The sequence below is a fragment of the Pholcus phalangioides genome, unplaced genomic scaffold (genome assembly GCF_987345545.1).
Source record: "Pholcus phalangioides strain wild (caught in Gottingen) unplaced genomic scaffold, Ppha-v1.0 ptg000004l_1, whole genome shotgun sequence".
Taxonomy (NCBI): Eukaryota; Metazoa; Arthropoda; class Arachnida; order Araneae; family Pholcidae; genus Pholcus; species Pholcus phalangioides.
Window position 1 is genome coordinate 7,602,250 of NW_028301597.1, and position 18,012 is coordinate 7,620,261.

At 38.8% G+C, this 18,012-nt stretch overlaps 1 protein-coding gene across 2 annotated transcripts in view; it reads right to left on the minus strand.

The window, feature by feature from the left end:
- LOC149086509 (coiled-coil domain-containing protein AGAP005037-like) overlaps nt 1–18,012 on the minus strand; it is a 758,714-nt gene that overhangs the window by 676,246 nt on the left and 64,456 nt on the right. The gene's annotated exons all lie outside the window — the stretch shown is intronic.

Below are 18,012 nucleotides of genomic sequence, written 5' to 3' on the forward strand. Positions count from 1 at the left end.
TCCCAACTAAGTGTCGGACCCTAAAACATCACTTTGCCCGATGTTGAGACGGTCATGCATAATCCCCCCCCCCCCGAAAAAAAACAAAAAAAATGAAGCTTATTGAACTCTAACCCAGGGTAGGCGTGGACTCAGGGTGATGCGTCGGGAAGATCGGTTTAGCTCAGTGTTCCCCAAATTGGGCAATATCGCCCCCTGGTGGGCGATGGAATGGTCCAAGGGGGCGCTAGAACCTACTGATTTAACATAGGATCCCATGGGTTTACTTGAGTTGGGGGCGATGAAAGGAGAAAAAAATTCTGATGAAGGGGCCGATGGAACAAAAAGTTTAGGAGACTATGGTTTAGCTTGTAAGTTCGCTGCTTCACCCAGTTTTAAACAGACCTATTTTTCCAATACAATTCGGTTCTTGGGGAAGGGATGGTTACCCACATTTTGGAACCGTGCCTGGCCCAAAGTTTCAGAGATCGATCTTATCTATAAAATTTTTGTTCATTATTAATTTAGTTTTTATTAAATTCAATTCAATTAGTGCAAAGTGTCTAGCTCTCTCACTATTGGATGAGGGTTGGGAGGCCCCGCTAAGACGAGAAGGACGAGAGGAAAATATTGTCCAAAAGGGGATGAAAGAGGTATTTTCGCCGTGACAGTGGCGAAAACTGGTAAAAACCAGGGCGAAACTGGCAAAAATTGGTTTCATGGAAAAAACAATTTTCACTCAATGTGTATTATATGTAAATGAGACACAGAAATCATTACAACAATCAATTTTATAATCTGATGGAAAATACATACACAAATAGAGATACAGTCGGTGCTCGTTATAATGACCCAACCCACAATATAGCGATCATTCCATTACAATGACCTAGGAAAAGTCCCCTGGCTCTGGGGTCGGGCAATTCTCATCATTTTTTGGCTTTTTACGCAATAAATAAATTATACAGGGCCGTAACTAGGGGGGAGCAGGCGGGTCTCGTGCCCCGGGCGCTGGATCAGAGAGGGCGCAAAATTCATTCTGAAACCTTACCTTCAACATTACAAGGGGGCGCCAAAATGCGCACTTGCCCCGGGTGACCAATGCTTCTAGTTGTTTCCCTGAAAATATAGAAGGACCTGTCCGGGATGATCATGGGATGAGTCGTCCGGGATAATCATGGTCGTTATAACAATAAATAATTCTTTTGCGTTGATTTTTTTAGTGATCCTAGACATGAATATATAAATGTGGGAAGTACCGATTTGTTTTATGCATGGCAAAAACCTATTTTTATCAGGACTTTTTTACTCTAGTTTTTCCTGCTATGGCAAAAACTTACCAACCCTAAAAATGATTGTTAAACCAAAATTTGAGTTCAAACTGTCATTTTCATAATAAATAGAAAAATAAATGCATAAAAATGCCTTGGAGAAAATTCATGGGGAAAATAATCTATTTTTCCTGACAGGTTTTTACCGAAGTTTTTTTCCATCTATGGCAAAAACTTGCCAACCCCGACACAGTGAAAGTTTGATATAATGATGCTCTGTGGATCAAGAAAAAAATATTGTTGTAGAGGGATTTATTGTTATATCGGGCATCGTTACAATGAGGTTCCACCGTACAGTAATACCCAAACTTATACTACCACTCAAGGGCGTAGCCAGAAATTTCGTTCGGGGGGACCACTTTCATTTCGGGGGAGGGGGACCAAAGTTATAGAACAATAGATTTGGCCACCTTTTTCCATTTTTTCGATCATTTTCTCATATTTCGGAGGGGACCAGACCCCCCCAAGTCCCCCCCCCCTTTCGCTGCGCCCTTGCTACCACTAGTTGCACAGTTTTAGAGTTATGTGATTTTCAGTGAAAAACGTTCATTTCTGAAATTCAAGAATAATCACTGGATTATTGCTGAAATAGTGCAAATCATTAAGTAATAAAATCAAATGATCTTCATCGAAAACAACTAGAAACCGGACTTAAGCAACCAGAATTAATTTTAATTATTATTTGGATGACCATACGTCCAGTGACGGATTAAAGTCGGCTCCAGGTGCAAAAGAAAATATTGGGCCCCCTTAAATTAGAAAAAGTGTGAAGTTTGGGTTTTTCGAGGTGCTTTAGAAGTCGGGGCTCCGGGTGCTCGCTCGGTGCGCCCGCCGTTAAATCCGCCTCTGCATACGTCTCGTATTTCCCGGAACATTCCTGTATTTTCACGTGATTTAATAATAGGCTACTAGTGCACAGGAAATTTTTTGAAAAGGACTAGACAAACAACTAGCAAATAGATTGGTTTTTTACATCCAAATGGCCAAGAAAAAGGCCAGATCTAGTTGGAAAATTACTAAGTTGTCAACACTGTTATAGCTTGAGCTGGCACTAAAGAAACATCAAACACTTTAACTTTAGAATGGAAAATGAAAACAAGACAATATTTTACCTTTTTTCCGATGTCAAAATGTAGATGTTGTTTTCTATCATTTTTCAATAATAACAAGACAGCAATACAAAATGCACACAAGAAGAGATGTAAAACAAATACTCAATTAAAAAAAAAGTCTGAACAAAAAGTAATTTTACACGAGTCATTACACGATTTCATCTTACGTAACACAGATCCTTCTAAAAAGGCGTTGACATATGATACCCCAGGTCTTGATTGGTATTTTTTTATGGTTTGTTATTACTGTATGGCCCGCTTGAGAGTGACCATTAGCTAGCTTTATCACAAAGAGATACTGTCACCAACACATCCCCCATAGACAGACCCATGCCATTCTCTCCTTCCCCACACCTCTAACTTTTACAAACATTGGAGATTCAATAGTAGCGGAATCACTCTTCAAGTATTGTATACTCACATACAGTGGGGTTCAGTATACACAGAAACACTCACAAAACCACAGTACAGTGGAACACTCGTTTATACGACTCATTCTTGCGACTTTTACATATTCATTTATACATGTTTGGCTTCGGTCGTAGTTCATTCCTATACATTTTAATGTTAAAATATTTAATTCATTAGACACACATCAATTACATGGTGTTTTCATTTCGACTTGAACTCCGAAACTCCCTAAAAACTTCATTTTTGTCAATAGGATTTCAATTTTTTTTGTAAGCAGCAAAAGACGTCACTGAAATTAATATTTTTACGAATATTATCGCCGGAAAAAGCCATCATTTTTAGTATGATTGCAAACGGATACATCAAAATTCAGCAAGCTGATGACCCCCTTAAAGTGGGCTCTATTTATTGTAAGTTTTTGTGAACTCTGGAAACACAGCGAGACAAAAACGAAATAATTTACATTTTTCGAAATACAACTACACTTCTCAAAACAATTAGGGGAGCAAGCAAAAAAGTGAAGAAAACCGTGCGAGACAGCCACGTATTGGCATACAATGGATAGTACACGCGTATCAATGCACAATACAGAAAAAAAGACGTAAAAAAATTTGGAATTAAGCTTTAATTCTTTGAAAATATGGAAAAAACATGAAAAGATGATTTAGGGCAACAATTTGGTTACATGTAAACTATAAAAAAAAGTACTGTTTAGACATGATGCATGAGTTTTAATAGGTCTCCTCGAACAGCTAAGACTGCTGCACACCTGTTTGCCATGGATGCGATGAGGTTATCGATCAGACTTTGGGGAATACTGTTCCACTCCTCAAGAAGTGCAATCTGCAAGTCTCGGACAGTAACAGGCGGCCTTGGTCGCGCAGCAATGCGTCGTCCGAGCGCTCGATTGGATTGAGGTCAGGAGAGCACGCTGGCCATTCCATACGCTGTATTGTTTCAGCTTCAAACATGTTCTCCACCAGACGAGCTCTATGCGGTCGGGCATTATCATCCTGGAAAACAAAGGAATCTCCAATGGCTCCAGCGTAAGGGATGACATGAGGTCGCAGTATCTCGTCTGCATACCTTCGGGCCGTCAAAGTGCCATTCCGAATGATATGCAGGTCCGTACTTCCGCCTATGCTGATTCCACCCCATACCATCCAATAAGCTCGTCTGTATTGTGACCTTCACGAACGAATGCGGGGTTATTTCGAGTGCCCCTGTCCCTCCATACCAGAACACGTCGGGTGTCACACTCCAGACTGAATCGGGACTCGTCTGTAAACAGCACTTGGCTCCAATCATGTTGCTCCCAATCTCGATGTTCAGCAGCCCATCTTCTTCGGGCCGCACGGTGGCGTGGGGTCAACGGAATGCAGACCATTGGCCTACGTGCATAGAGCCCTCCCTCATGAAGCCGATTACATACTGTTTGGCTGGACACCCTTCGTCCTGTTGCCAAGAGCAACCGTCTTTGCAGCTGCGTAGCATTCTCTGTTCTGTTATACCGGTCATCAGTTGCTGTAGTGGCGCGTGGCCGACCTTGCCCTGGTCGACGTCTAACATTTCCTGTTTCTTGGAATCGATTCCACAGCCTTGCAACAACACTTCTGGCGACTCCAACAGCGTCCGCGACACTACGTTGTGTTTGCCCGGATTCCAGTCTGCCTATAACACGCCATGCCATGGATTCCGGTAAATCACGTTGTTGAGACATCCTCAAGTCACCTTGTCTCAAAAAAAAAATACTGCGAATCGAATTTGACAGTTACGGCAGTAAAACAGACGTTTCTGCAACATCCCGATTTCTGCCCTTATCTCCTTTTTCTGGTTTTTGACGTCATGAACTTTGATTTGCATATGAAGTTTTCTTCTTCCGTTTCCTGCTAGGCTTTAAATTATGGATGATTCATTTTATGTTACTTATCGGTATACATCTTTGCGTAATTTTGTTAAAACCATGTGCTCCCCTAATTGTTTTGAGCAGTGTATATTAGATGTACAGACCATACTTCTCATACTACATGCTCCTTCCGAGTTTTTTCCATTGTGTTAGTGCTTCGTTTCCCAGCGTTATTCCTGGAGGATTTGCAACTGGTCTGCTGGTGAGAAACATGTGCAATATATCAGTTCGTTTTTTAATTTCCAGTAGAATTTCCTTTGCTTGTGGTATCTTGTATGCTAGCTGGCTACGTGGAATCATCTGTTCTTAATTTCTTAAAAAATAAAAGCCCCCCCCCCCTTCTCTTGAACGTGAAATTAAAATTTCGACAAAAAATCTGGGTGTATGAAAGAGGGAAGCTTGTGCAGAAATTAAATATGCCGAGTTACTTGTGGAGACGGTTACAAAAAAAATATAATAAAAATAAATCTGTGATATAAACAGTATTGTTTGCAGAAAATCTTACAAATTTGTTTTTAATTTTCTTCTTTTTTTTGCATTTGTCAAATAATCGTAAGAGTCTCTAATAATCGAGAGAGAGAGAGAGAGAAAGAGGGATTAAATAGGCAAAGTCATATTGGGTTAAATTTATCAAAAAATCGCAATCTCATGACTTTTCTTTGTTTTCTTCATACTCAGATAACTTTTAAGCATAATCCGAAAGTTAAATAAAAATTAATTTCTGAGAATTTGGGAGAATTATGGCTATAAATAAAAACTATGCCGTGATTCGGTGTCTCGAAAGTCGTATAAACGGGGTTCTCTCTCTCTCCATTGTATTTCTTTGTTTGTTCGTTCCCTGCTGTTCGGATCTGGAGACCACCCAATGTCCGAATTTGACTCTGGTCTTGTGCTACTACACTGATGTTTATCTATGTATATTGCTCTAAAATAGAATGCTTTAACCCCGGCATCTCATGACAACCCGGTAACTTTAGATCCTTTCTACTCCCAGGGTTATATAACTAAATCGTTTCACTTTAATGAGCGTCAAAAAAAAAAAAAAAAAAATCAATAAATGGTCATGTCCTTGGCCTCCCCCACCCCCCATCTGTTCTTTGTCTTTTTATGAGAGCAAAAGACCTATTCCAGAGAAGTCCGTCCCTGGAAAACTTATCTTTTCAGTTGAACTTTCCTTTTCCTTTTTGAAAAAAAAAAAGGGTGTCATAAAACATCGATCTCACAAATGATGGAATCTTTTTCGTGCAAGTTTTTTCTTTGACTCCCTTCATATTCGTTTGAAGCTGAAGCTGCTTCAGGAAAACAAGAAAAGGGCTTTGCCCCACCAGTGGTTATTTTTTATCTTCACTGGTGGGGCAAATAGAAAGGCTAGTGGGGCAAAATCTCCCCTAGTTAACATGTTAAAAAAATGCCCGCTGAGCGGGACCCAAACCCACAACCTTCGATGATAGAGCCTCTTACGTTAACCACTATACCAATTGCGGTTGGGAGTTCCATGCAGAATTAAGTAAATATATTGTTTAACGTAGCCAGGTGATATGTTGGCGTCAACCAACACAGTCGCCAGAAAAACGCAAGTGGTAATAGAAGTAATCCCTGAATATTAAGGCGCGGATACACATTCGCACACCGATCTTGTAGCGTACGACCCCTGCATAGCAGCGGTTCTAATCCGCTGGTGGGTACACAAACTTCCTTTGTGTTCCTTTTTTTCCTTTGTGTTCGTTGAAAAAATCGATTCCAAGTGAGTCCAGTTAAAACAGCTCAAGAATCGTTCGCAGCACCGTTGTGAAATTGAAAAATCCGCTTCAACAATATTCACCAATGCCTGCTCTCCATTTCTTTCCTTACGAGGGAAACAAGTCGTCAAGCGGGTGCTAGAACTGTCAATGCTACTGCAATATTACACATGTTACGCGGCTTGTGTGTGCGTGCGCGCACTAGAGAGAAAAGAATCGGTCGATCGCTTAAACACCGAAGTGAGTCTGTCAGGCCTCCGTGCCTTTATTACGTTTAAACATGTAAACAAAAAATTTATACTATTTTAATTTAGAAATATGGTTTTGATTTAGGAAAGTCAATTCGCCTAATTTAACGACAAGCCTTCGCATTTGGTAACCTACAGAGAACAATAACCTTAGATGTAAATCATCATTACTGGAGAGAGTATGACGCCAGCAGTCTGTGTGAGAACGATGTTTCCTAACATCATTCATCGGAAGATAACGTGACTCGGTGAAAACACACACAATCACCCGTTATTTTCTCATGACATCCGCAGGAATTTAAAACAATAAATGAAAGAAATAATTTCAGCATCGATGAGAAAATTCCAAAATTAATGAAAGAAATAATTTCAGCATCGATGAGAAAATTCCAAAATTAATGCAAGAAATAATTCCAGAATTAATGGAAGATAATTCGAGAATAAACGAAAGATAATTCTAGAATTAAGGAAAGAGATTATTCCAAAATTAATGAAAGAGATTATTCCAAAGTTAATGAAAGCGATAATTCCAACATTAATGAAAGATCATTTGAAATTGATGAAAGATAATTTCAGATTTAGAAGAGTTGATCCACTTTGCCCAAGAATATTTAGAAGACACCAACGAATAAGGCAAATACACAAAAAATAATAAAAGTCCTAATGCATTTCAACACCAATGGGTGCCGTCTTCAGAGGAAAAATTTAAGAGTAAGCTATTGAACGTTGTGCCCTTCTCATTTTATCGAAGATACGTGGACGATACTTTTGTGCTTTGGGACGGCTCTAAAGATGACTTGGAACAATTGTTACTCATTATGAATGACATAGACCCTCATGTTCAGTTCACAGCCGAATTCGAAACTAACAATGAACTCTCTTTCTTGGACGTATTAGTAACGAAACAGAAATCACAGTTCCAAACCTCGGTCTATCGTAAGCCTTTCGCAGTCTCATTACCACCTCATTTCAGATCTTGCCATCCTATGCAACAGAAACTTTCGTCTTTTCGCACCTTTGTAGAGAGAGCATTTAACATCTGTTCAGATCGGAACACTTTAGACCACGAACTTGAAACCATCAAAGCAATTGCGATAGACAGGGGGTTCAACACCAAGATCGTTGACGAATTAAGTAGAAAATTCTTGAAACCGGCACGAGGAACCACTCTAGAAAATATTACAGAGAGACCACTCAGAGAAAGTGTAGTCATACCCTACGATCCAATACTCTCACTAAAGATCAAACCGATTCTTAAAAAGTTTAATCTAACAACCATAGATGTGCCCACTAAAAACTTTGGTTTCATGCCCCCTAAGGATGCTATACCGCAGAATAAACAATGGGGCATTTATTACATTCCATGTGGTGATTGCTCTCTTGGTTATATAGGACAGACAAGGAGACCCATAAAAGCAAGATTAAATGAACACGCTCGCTGTGTTAAGAATCAGGAATGTGAAAAATCGACCATCGCCGTTCACTGTTGGCAAGAAGGCCACAAATTCAAATTTCAAGAAGCAAGAGTTTTTCACAAAGTCAAGTCCACAGTTGATCTAGATTTCTACGAAGGCACATATATTCGAGCCTTCAAAAATATACTAGTGAACGATAATAAATCTACACCCCCGATCGCAACACCATGGCTTAAATTCATTTCGAGCGGGAATTACAAGAAAATTCGAATGGACCAATCGGATAGCACTATTCCGCAAAGGTCCAATAAGGACGCTGCATTAGTATCTCACGCAGGGTCACAGCTTCATTCTGACCACGACGTTTGAAGTGAACAGACGTACTTCTTCCGCTGAGCAACCGAGCGTGAAGATTTGGTATTCAACCCAAATGGGAAACTCGGTCAGCGAAACTAGTGGTTAAATTTTTCCTCTGAAGACGGCACCCATTGGTGTTGAAATGCATTAGGACTTTTATTATTTTTTGTGTATTTGCCTTATTCGTTGGTGTCTTCTAAATAATTTCAGATTGATGAAAGTGATAATTCCAGCATTAATAAAAGATCATTTCAGATTGATGAAAGTGATAATTCCAGCATTAATAAAAGATCATTTCAGATTGATGAAAGTGATAATTCCAGCATTAATAAAAGATCATTTCAGATTGATGAAAGTGATAATTCCAGCATTAATAAAAGATCATTTCAGATTGATGAAAGTGATAATTCCAGCATTAATAAAAGATCATTTCAGATTGATGAAAGTGATAATTACAAAATTAATGAAAGAAAAAATTCTAGAATCAATGAAAGAGAGAACTCCAAAATCAATTAAACAAGTAATTTCAGCATCAATGGAGTGATAATTTCAAAATAATTGAAAGCGATAACTCCAGAATCAGAAAATCATTCGAGAATAAATGAAAGATAATTCCAGAATTAAGGAAAGAGATAATTCCAAAATTAATGAAAGCGATAATTCCAGCATTAATGAAAGCGATGATTCTAAAATTAACCAAAGCGATGATTCCAAAATTAATCAAAGCGATGATTCCAAAATTAATCAAAGCGATGATTCCAAAATTAATCAAAGCGATGATTCCAAAATTAATCAAAGCGATGATTCCAAAATTAATCAAAGCGATTCCAGCATTAATGAAAAATAATTTCAGATTGATGAAAGTGATAATTCCAAAATTAATGAAAGAATTCCAAAAGTAATAAAATAAATAATTTCAACATTGTTGAGAGTGGTAATTCCAAAATTAATGAAAGAAATAATTCCAAAATTAATGAGATGTAATTGCAGCATTGTTGAAAGTGGTAATTCCAAAATTAATGAGATATAATTCCAAAATTAATGAAAGAAAGAAAATTTAATCTTTTTTCATTGTAAGATGAGTTCCCTATCCTTTTTTCAACCTTTAAAACCCAATATTTAGAGACCGAACTGTACATTTCTATGGGCAAATTGCCGGACACGAACTGTGTTTTCACCAAGTCACGTGATTTGTTTACATTTGATGTCGCGGCGGCTGGATGCTCCCTCCAGTGATTGATAAAGTTGATGATGTAAATCTAAACTTAGGTATACGGCTTATGATACATGGCTTATAATCAGCTTACGCTTCAGGTATGTGTCAATATCTACAGTGACCATACGTCCAGTATTTCTCGGGACAGTCCCGTATTTTTTGTTTTTCTGGGTGTCCCAACTTTTGGCAAAGGTGTCCTGGTTTTTTACGTTTTTTACACGAAGCCTACTTGAATTTTTATTCTTTATTGAAGTCAAAGATTAAAATTATTTTTCACTCATAATTTATATTATGATAATTACAACTATAAATAAATAAACTGAAGAGCCAAAAAAACTGGTACAGGCATGCGTATGCAAATAAAGAGATATGGAACCAATCAGAGTACGGCGCTGCGGTCGGCAACGCCTATATAACACAAAAAGTGTCTGGCATAGTTGTTAGATTGGTTACTGCTGCTACAATGGCAGGTTATCGAGATTTGAGTGAGTTTGAACGTGGTGTTATAGTCGGCGCACGAGAGATGGGACATAGCATCTCCGAGGTAGCGATGAAATTTGTATTTTCACGTACGACCATTTCACGAGTGCACCATGAATATCGGGAATCCGGTAAAAAATTAAATCTACGACATCGCTGCGGCCGGAAAAAGATCATGCAAGAACGGGACCAACGACGACTGACGCGAATCATTAAACGTGACAGACGTGCAACCCTTCCGCAAATTGCTGCAGATTTCAATGCTGGGCCATCAACAAGTGTCAGCGTGGAAACCATTCAACGAAACATCATCGATATGGGCTTTCGGCGCCGAAGGCCCACTCGTGTACCCTTGATGACTGCTCGACACAAAGTTTTACGCTTCGCCTTGGCCCGACAACACCGACATTGTACTGTTGAGGGCTGGAAACACGTTGCCTGGTCTGACGAGTCTCGGTTCCAATTGCTTCGAGCTGATGGACGTGTACGGGTATGGAGACAACCTCATGAATCCATGGACCCTACATGTCAACAGGGGACTGTGTTCAAGCTGGTGGAGGCTCTGCGATGGTATGGGGCGTGTGCAGTTGGCGTGATATGGGACCCCTGATACGTCTAGATACGACTCTGAGAGGTGACAGGTACGTAAGCATCCTGTCTGATCACCTGCACCCATTCACGTCCATTGTGCATTCCGACGGACTTGGACAATTTCAGCAGGACAATGTGACACAACACACGTCTAGAATTGCTACAAAGTGGCTCCAGGAACACTCATCTGACTTTAGACACTTCCGCTGGCCACCTAAATCCCCAGACACGAACATTATTGAACTTATCTGGGATGCCTTGCAACGTGCTGTTCAGAAGAGATCTCCACCCCCTCTTACTCCTACGGATTTATGGACAGGCCAGCAGGATTCATGGTGTCAATTGCCTTCAGACATTAGTCGAGTCCATGCCACGTCGTTTTGCGGCACTTCTGCGGGCTCGCGGGGGCCCTACACGATATTAGGCAGGTGTACCAGTTTTTTTGGCTCTTCAGTGTACATATATACTCGTATATATAAGAATATTAATCGTCCACATTTGTCTTGGCGAACGTTTTCTTTTTTCATGAAATCATTTTAATCCACTGCAATTTGCAGTAATGCTTTATTTTTTGCTACTATGACTTTTCCGTAATTTCAGTAATATTTGGCACCTTTATTTAGTTTTCGCGTCATTTTTGGTGATAATTTGCTATGTCCCGTATTTTCCCGTATTTGAAATCCCAATTTTCCGTAGAGAAAATATGGTCAGCCTACTAATAGCTGTATCGTGCCGTGAATGCTTATTTAGATGAGCAATTATTTACTCATTGAAATTTACGAATTAAATTTTCTGCTCACTGAGCAATTTGCAAAAAATTTCCGAAAATAACTGAAACTCCGTAAACTCAACCGCATTCGCAGTAGCGCACGTGGCTGTACAAATTTCATGAAAAAATTATATCGCTATATGGTTTGCTCAGGTCGAAGCGAGCTTTGAAATTTCTAAAATAACGTCAGATACTACAACGTAGAATACTTTGTTAGCCCATGTGGATTCGGAAACTTTGTCTGCTGTGACCGATGTGGTAGTCAATCTTTCAAGCGCTGGTAAGAAATAATTCCAGCATGGTAAGAAATTATTCCAGCATTAATGAAAGAGATGATTCCAGTATTTTAATGAAATAAATAATTTAGTCTTTTTCATCTTTTTATTTATATATATATACTAGCTACAATAACCGGCGCTGCCCGGGTTTTCTTCAATGAGGCTTTTTGGATCATGCGATATCTCCCTCTTTCTTTGAGGGACATGCAAACCGTGTCTAAGTTAACCAATATGGCGACGTCCTGCGCGACTCATGAAAGAAATAAATCTAAATTTAAAGAAACGTAGAAATGAAAAGCCCCCCCCCCTTTTTTTTATGGGTGTTAGGTATTTCGATTCCCTCCCCCTGAACTTCAAGTTATCTATTTCTGCCTGTTTGAGCTTCCAAAAATGCTTAATTAAAGCTGTGGAATTTTTTCGATGCACTTTACGGGGCCCATAACTAATTTTAAAAACATCCTAAACTATATGAATTTATGCAAATAAATATCAAAAGACAATACGGAGAACTTAATTTTCATGCTCGAGAAGATATAAATAAAAAGTTGAAATCAATGTTATTACATGGATATCCAACTCAAAAGTAGATCCGGCAAATTATTCATATTTTTAATTTTCTGGGCTTCGTATCTCCAAGTGAATTCCATATTTCAAAAATCGAGAATTCAATTTAATTTTTAAAATTATTGATGTGGCAGAGACCCCCCCCCCCCCCCACTAAATTTCCGTATTTATGCAGTTAAATCGGCAATTTTAATAGTGATTTCTATGAGGATCACCCTTTTCCTGACCCTCAAAGCGATGATGGTGATGATTATGACGTCTATTCAAAAAGCCTCATTACTGAGAGTATTGAAAATGTGGCAAACCATTATAAAGGCATAAACTATTATACATAACTGGCAGCATTAAAGAAGTGACAAACCATTGTAAAGACATAAACACGTCTGAAACTCATCGCTAGGGAACCACGGTAACCAAAGTAAACGTTCGGAAAGTGATTGTTGAGGCCCAAAAACCATTGTTGCCGGACAGTTTTTTGCCCATTTGGGGCATTTGCCCTGGTCTGACGAAATTTTAAAGTAGCCTATCGTTCAAGTCGGGTCCCATTTGGTATATATGAAAAATTTGGCGACGATCGATCTAAAATTGTAGATTTGTATAGAGAACATACACACACACACACACAGACACACAGAAAATCAATTTTATATATATAAGATAGATATATAGATGACTTAGTTCTTTATCCTTTTTTAAACCTTAAAACCCACTATTTAGGAACCGAACTGTACATTTCTATGGGCAAACGAACTTTGTTTTCATCGAGTCACGTGATTTCCTTGCATTTGATGTCTATGCCGTCGCAGCGGCTGAATGCTCCCTCCAGTAATATAAGCTCGATGGTAACGACCCTTTTTAACTGTATTTTACTATTATTGTAATTCTCATTATTATTATTTGGTATAGTGTGGCAACACGTGTAATCCAGAGATCGCTTTCTGAGCTACGGCTAAGGGATAAGAAACCATCTGCTTTGTCACAACAAATGAAAGAGTTAGCTAAAAGCTGAGTGACTGAGGAATTTCTCAAAATTTTGTTCCCTGAAAAGCTCCCTACTAACGTGCAGGCAATATTGAGTGTTGCAACGGTGGACTTGTCGATTGAAAAGATTTTCCAAGTTCGCATCGATGCAAATTTGTATGCAATATCGGATGGGCCATCAGCATCGAAAAAGCGATGAAATTGTCGACTTACGAAAATCCTTAGCGGAGAAAACGCGAAAAATAGATGAGTTTTCGCTACTAGGTCAAAGTCTCTTTATCTGAGAGAGAGGCTTTATGTTCTAAATCAAAATCAAAAACAGGAAAAAAATATTTTCTATTACCATGAGCAATATGGGGAAAATTCGTATAAATGTCGTAAAACTTGTAACTTTCGAAATGCAAAAAACGAATAAGGCGTGCTGCGTCGTCGAATGGCACTGAAAACAGTGCAGCACAAACGCAAAACCGGTTACATATTTTCGAGCACCACGTGTAATTTTTGGAGTCAAAGCCGAACATCACTGGTATTTGTTTACATTCGTCTTATCGACCCATCGGGGATTTTTTCAATTCAGGTGTTGAGGTGAACGCGTGGTTTGGTGTTAATGGGCGGTACTTTCAATATGAATGCGGTACTTTCATAAGTTCATGAATATTAATATGAAATTACGTTATATATTAATGCAAGCTTGGACTCACATTGACACGGTACTGGTATGAGGCACCATTGTTAACGGGCGCATCATTTTTATTGTTAACGGGCGGTACTTTCAATATTGTTTCATTTCACCGACTTACAAAGGTCTTGGTTACCCTACTGCAACATTGAATCTAATCATCCCATTAATGTAAACATCCCAAATGCCGTGATCGAATTAATTCCTAAACTTACTAATTTTATGCTCCATTGTACTACTGCGCTGTGAAACTAAGTCAATAACCACAGGCCCATGTAAATGACAAGTCCAAGGAAACAAAGATAAAATAGTTAATTAATCTTTAATAATTAGGCTACTCTAAAATTATGACAACATATATGAATGTACATTAAAAGTTAGGATACTGCATTACATTATACGAGTAACATGGAGAGTGAATGTTAAATATTTGGTTTATGTTTCGGAAGAGTGACTTACCCCAAATCCGGTGAAGATCAACTTCACTCTTTCAAGAGTGCCCATCTCACACTTATCTTGTGGACTCCCACAACTTCTCTGTCTCTGTCTCCTCTCACTCTCTCTGAGTCTCCACTCTTCTCAAACTTCATATATATATTTTTCTTTGGCTATCCGCCTACTCCTACCTATATTCCATAAACTTCATCTCATTCGCTATTTCCGATTTTCTTTCCTAAATTTTCTTTACCAAACTTCTCTTCACTTACATTATTGGCTAACATTTTCCTATGGACATGCGTTTCAATGGCTACTGCTATCCCTTTGGTTCGGTTGACGTTCCTGTGGGAACTATTCCCGGAATTCGCAAATCTCTTTTCACCTAATACCATCTGCTCTAACCCTGGACTTTCTCACGCTTTTACGTGTATACAAAATTCTGACCAGCTGCAAATATCATTGAAATATGAGCACGGCCGATGAATTTTATTACCATATTCTTCTTATACAACTTATACAGATTTCTTTCATAATGTCCTGCACCCTTTAGACGATTCATTTCAGTCCCCATATTTATAGATCTGTTTATCGCTACTTTTTTATACTGCTTCTTCGATTCTGTATTCCTTACGTGCTACGCGCCGAATTTATAGGTTTCTTTCATGATCCATATTTTTTGGGACTCATAACACCTGGCTGGTATGGCTTTGAAATACATAATTTCAAAGTCCATCCTTTCATACCATTATCCCTCGAACGATACTATTATTTAACTTTGCTAATTCCTTTACAGTATAACATTGGTATTACACCCCTCTCGCTCTGCTTTTGTGCCTTTACTTAATTTTTTAATTTTTTATTTTATTAGTTTTTTCCCCTTTAAGTAAAGTTTTCTCTATTTGGTGAATTTTCAGTAGTATTTTTATTTAATTTCCTGAACTGTAGTTCACTAGGCCAAGGCTCTTGGTTAGGGCCTTGCCCGTTCCTGGGGTATAGTTTGGCTCCTTCAAGTGCAGTTATGGCAGTTCTAATAGATACACAGCCAGCGGGCAGTGCAGACAAAGTCTTGTCAACAATTCATTATTGGAATGCGCCGTTATCCGTTTAAGACATCATGGACGGTTTTGGTGATGCGAGTCCACTCGCATTTTGCTAACTTTCAAGTTTTCGGGTACAGAAATTATTCACAGATCCAGGACGTTGAGCCTGAAAAAGGATATTTGCAAAAAGATCTCTGATCCTAAACACATCTCGGAGATTCGATTTACACGCGCTGGAGAATTGTTAATTTCTACGTATAATATTTACACTGCGAGAAAGATTGTAAAAATAGAAAATATTTTGAATATTCCTGTTAAATCGGTCCTTCTGAAGGATTCGATTACCTCCAAATTTCTACTAAACATTCCGTGTGACATTGCAGTAGCGGAAATTGCGGACGAGCTGCAATCTGAGGGGTCACAGGTCATCGGTATTCGAAGATTTAAAAAAGAAAGAATTCCCTTACAAACTGTTCTGGTTACGATTCTTGGTAGGAATATTCCACCGGAAGTAAAATTATGCTTCTTGATTTTTCGGCCACGTAAATTTATTGAGCGTCCTAATCAATGCCTCCGGTGCTGGAGCTACTTCCACTGCTCAAATTTCTGTAGAGTGGCAAGTCAGGTCTGCAAACGATGTGACCAAAAGCATAACCACGAAAACTGCCAAAACCCTATCTCTTGCATTAATTGTAAGGCTTCCACTCATTTTGCCTCTGACCGTCAGTGCCCTGCTTATGTCTTGGAGTCAAAAGCATATCAATATAAAGCCGAGCATCATGTTCCAATAAATGTTGCTCGTGCAAGATGTAAAATGAATTCCTCTTCATATGCTGCTCGAACCAGCATTTCCATGTCATCAGACTTTAGTGCTCTCAAGGCTGAGATCAGTTCCCTGGTCCAAGCGGAAGTGACCGCGATTAAAGATATTGTGCTTAAAGATCTGAAAATAAGTCTTCAAGAATCGCTGAATAACTCTATTAGAGCATTAATACCAGAAATAGTCAATTCGGTCAACCTAGCTGTACATAAGATGAATACAATACCGCCACTTAATTCGAATGTGAATATGGATACTTCTGGTCCTTCGACTGTGCGATCTTCAATCAACCTTCGCCCCCTGAGCACAATGATGACAGTGATTTTTCTCAAGATCCTGAGTCGAATATTTTCTATATTTCTCCTGCGGAAAGGGTTAAGCAAAGACGCTTAGCTAAGTGGCTGAAGAACGACTCTGCCTCAAATGTTGAAACCTAGTTTTTACGTCATTTCGTTTTTGTCCTTCCCCCTTTTTTCCCGTCTCACTTAAATTTGTTTTTTGCTTTTTTTTTCTTCCTTTCTCACTGTTATCGAGTTTGATAATGTTTTTTTTTCCTCCTCGTTATAATAAGTTTTTTCTTATTTTCCTTTACCTCATTAAAAGCTGACAAGAGTTCAGTATTCTTATTTTTGTGTTCAAATTTTTGTAAATAATTTTTCTATGTATGTTGTGAATTTTTATCGTCCTCCAGGTGTCTTCAATATCGCTACTATCGACATATTTTCTCATATATCTCTGGGAATTTTATCATAATCGGAGATTCCAACTGTCATCATCCAAATTGGGGAGGATATTTTGCATCTCCGACAGGTACTATGTTATTTAATTGGTATCTTAATCATAACCTTTGTCTAGTTCCTCCTTTTTGCCCCTTCTTTTATAGCAAGGACTCACAATCTTATATTGATTTATGTTTCTGTAGCCCAGGTCTATATAGATATATTATTTGGTCTCCTGTGACTACTTATTCAATAGTGATCATTTGCCAATTAAGATTTCCGTCTCTCTGAATAGACAATTCATATCTCAGGAATTCCGTTATATTAAATGGTCAGCGGTAATGGCAGGTCTCTCTCTGTCATCCCCGCTACTAACGATTTCGACAATATCTACAATCATGTTGTTTCCATTGTCAACTCAGCTAGGTACTCTGTGTACCGGAAGAAACAACCTTGGCTTAAGTTGGACAAAGAAGGGCGTATTGCTCTTATCGAAAAAAAAAGTTCTTTCCGTTTACACTGCTCAAAACAATTAGGGGAGCACATGGTTACAACAAAATTACGCAAAGATGTATACCGATAAGTAACATAAAATGAATCATCCATAATTTAAAGCCTAGCAGGAAACGGAAGAAGAAAACTTCATATGCAAATCAAAGTTCATGACGTCAAAAACCAGAAAAAGGAGATAAGGGCAGAAATCGGGATGTTGCAGAAACGTCTGTTTTACTGCCGTAACTGTGAAATTCGATTGCGCAGTATTTTTTTTTTTTTTTTTGAGACAAGGTGACTTGAGGATGTCTCAACAACGTGATTTACCGGAATCCATGGCATGGCGTGTTATAGGCAGACTGGAATCCGGGCAAACACAACGCAGTGTCGCGGACGCTGTTGGAGTCGCCAGAAGTGTTGTTGCAAGGCTGTGGAATCGATTCCAAG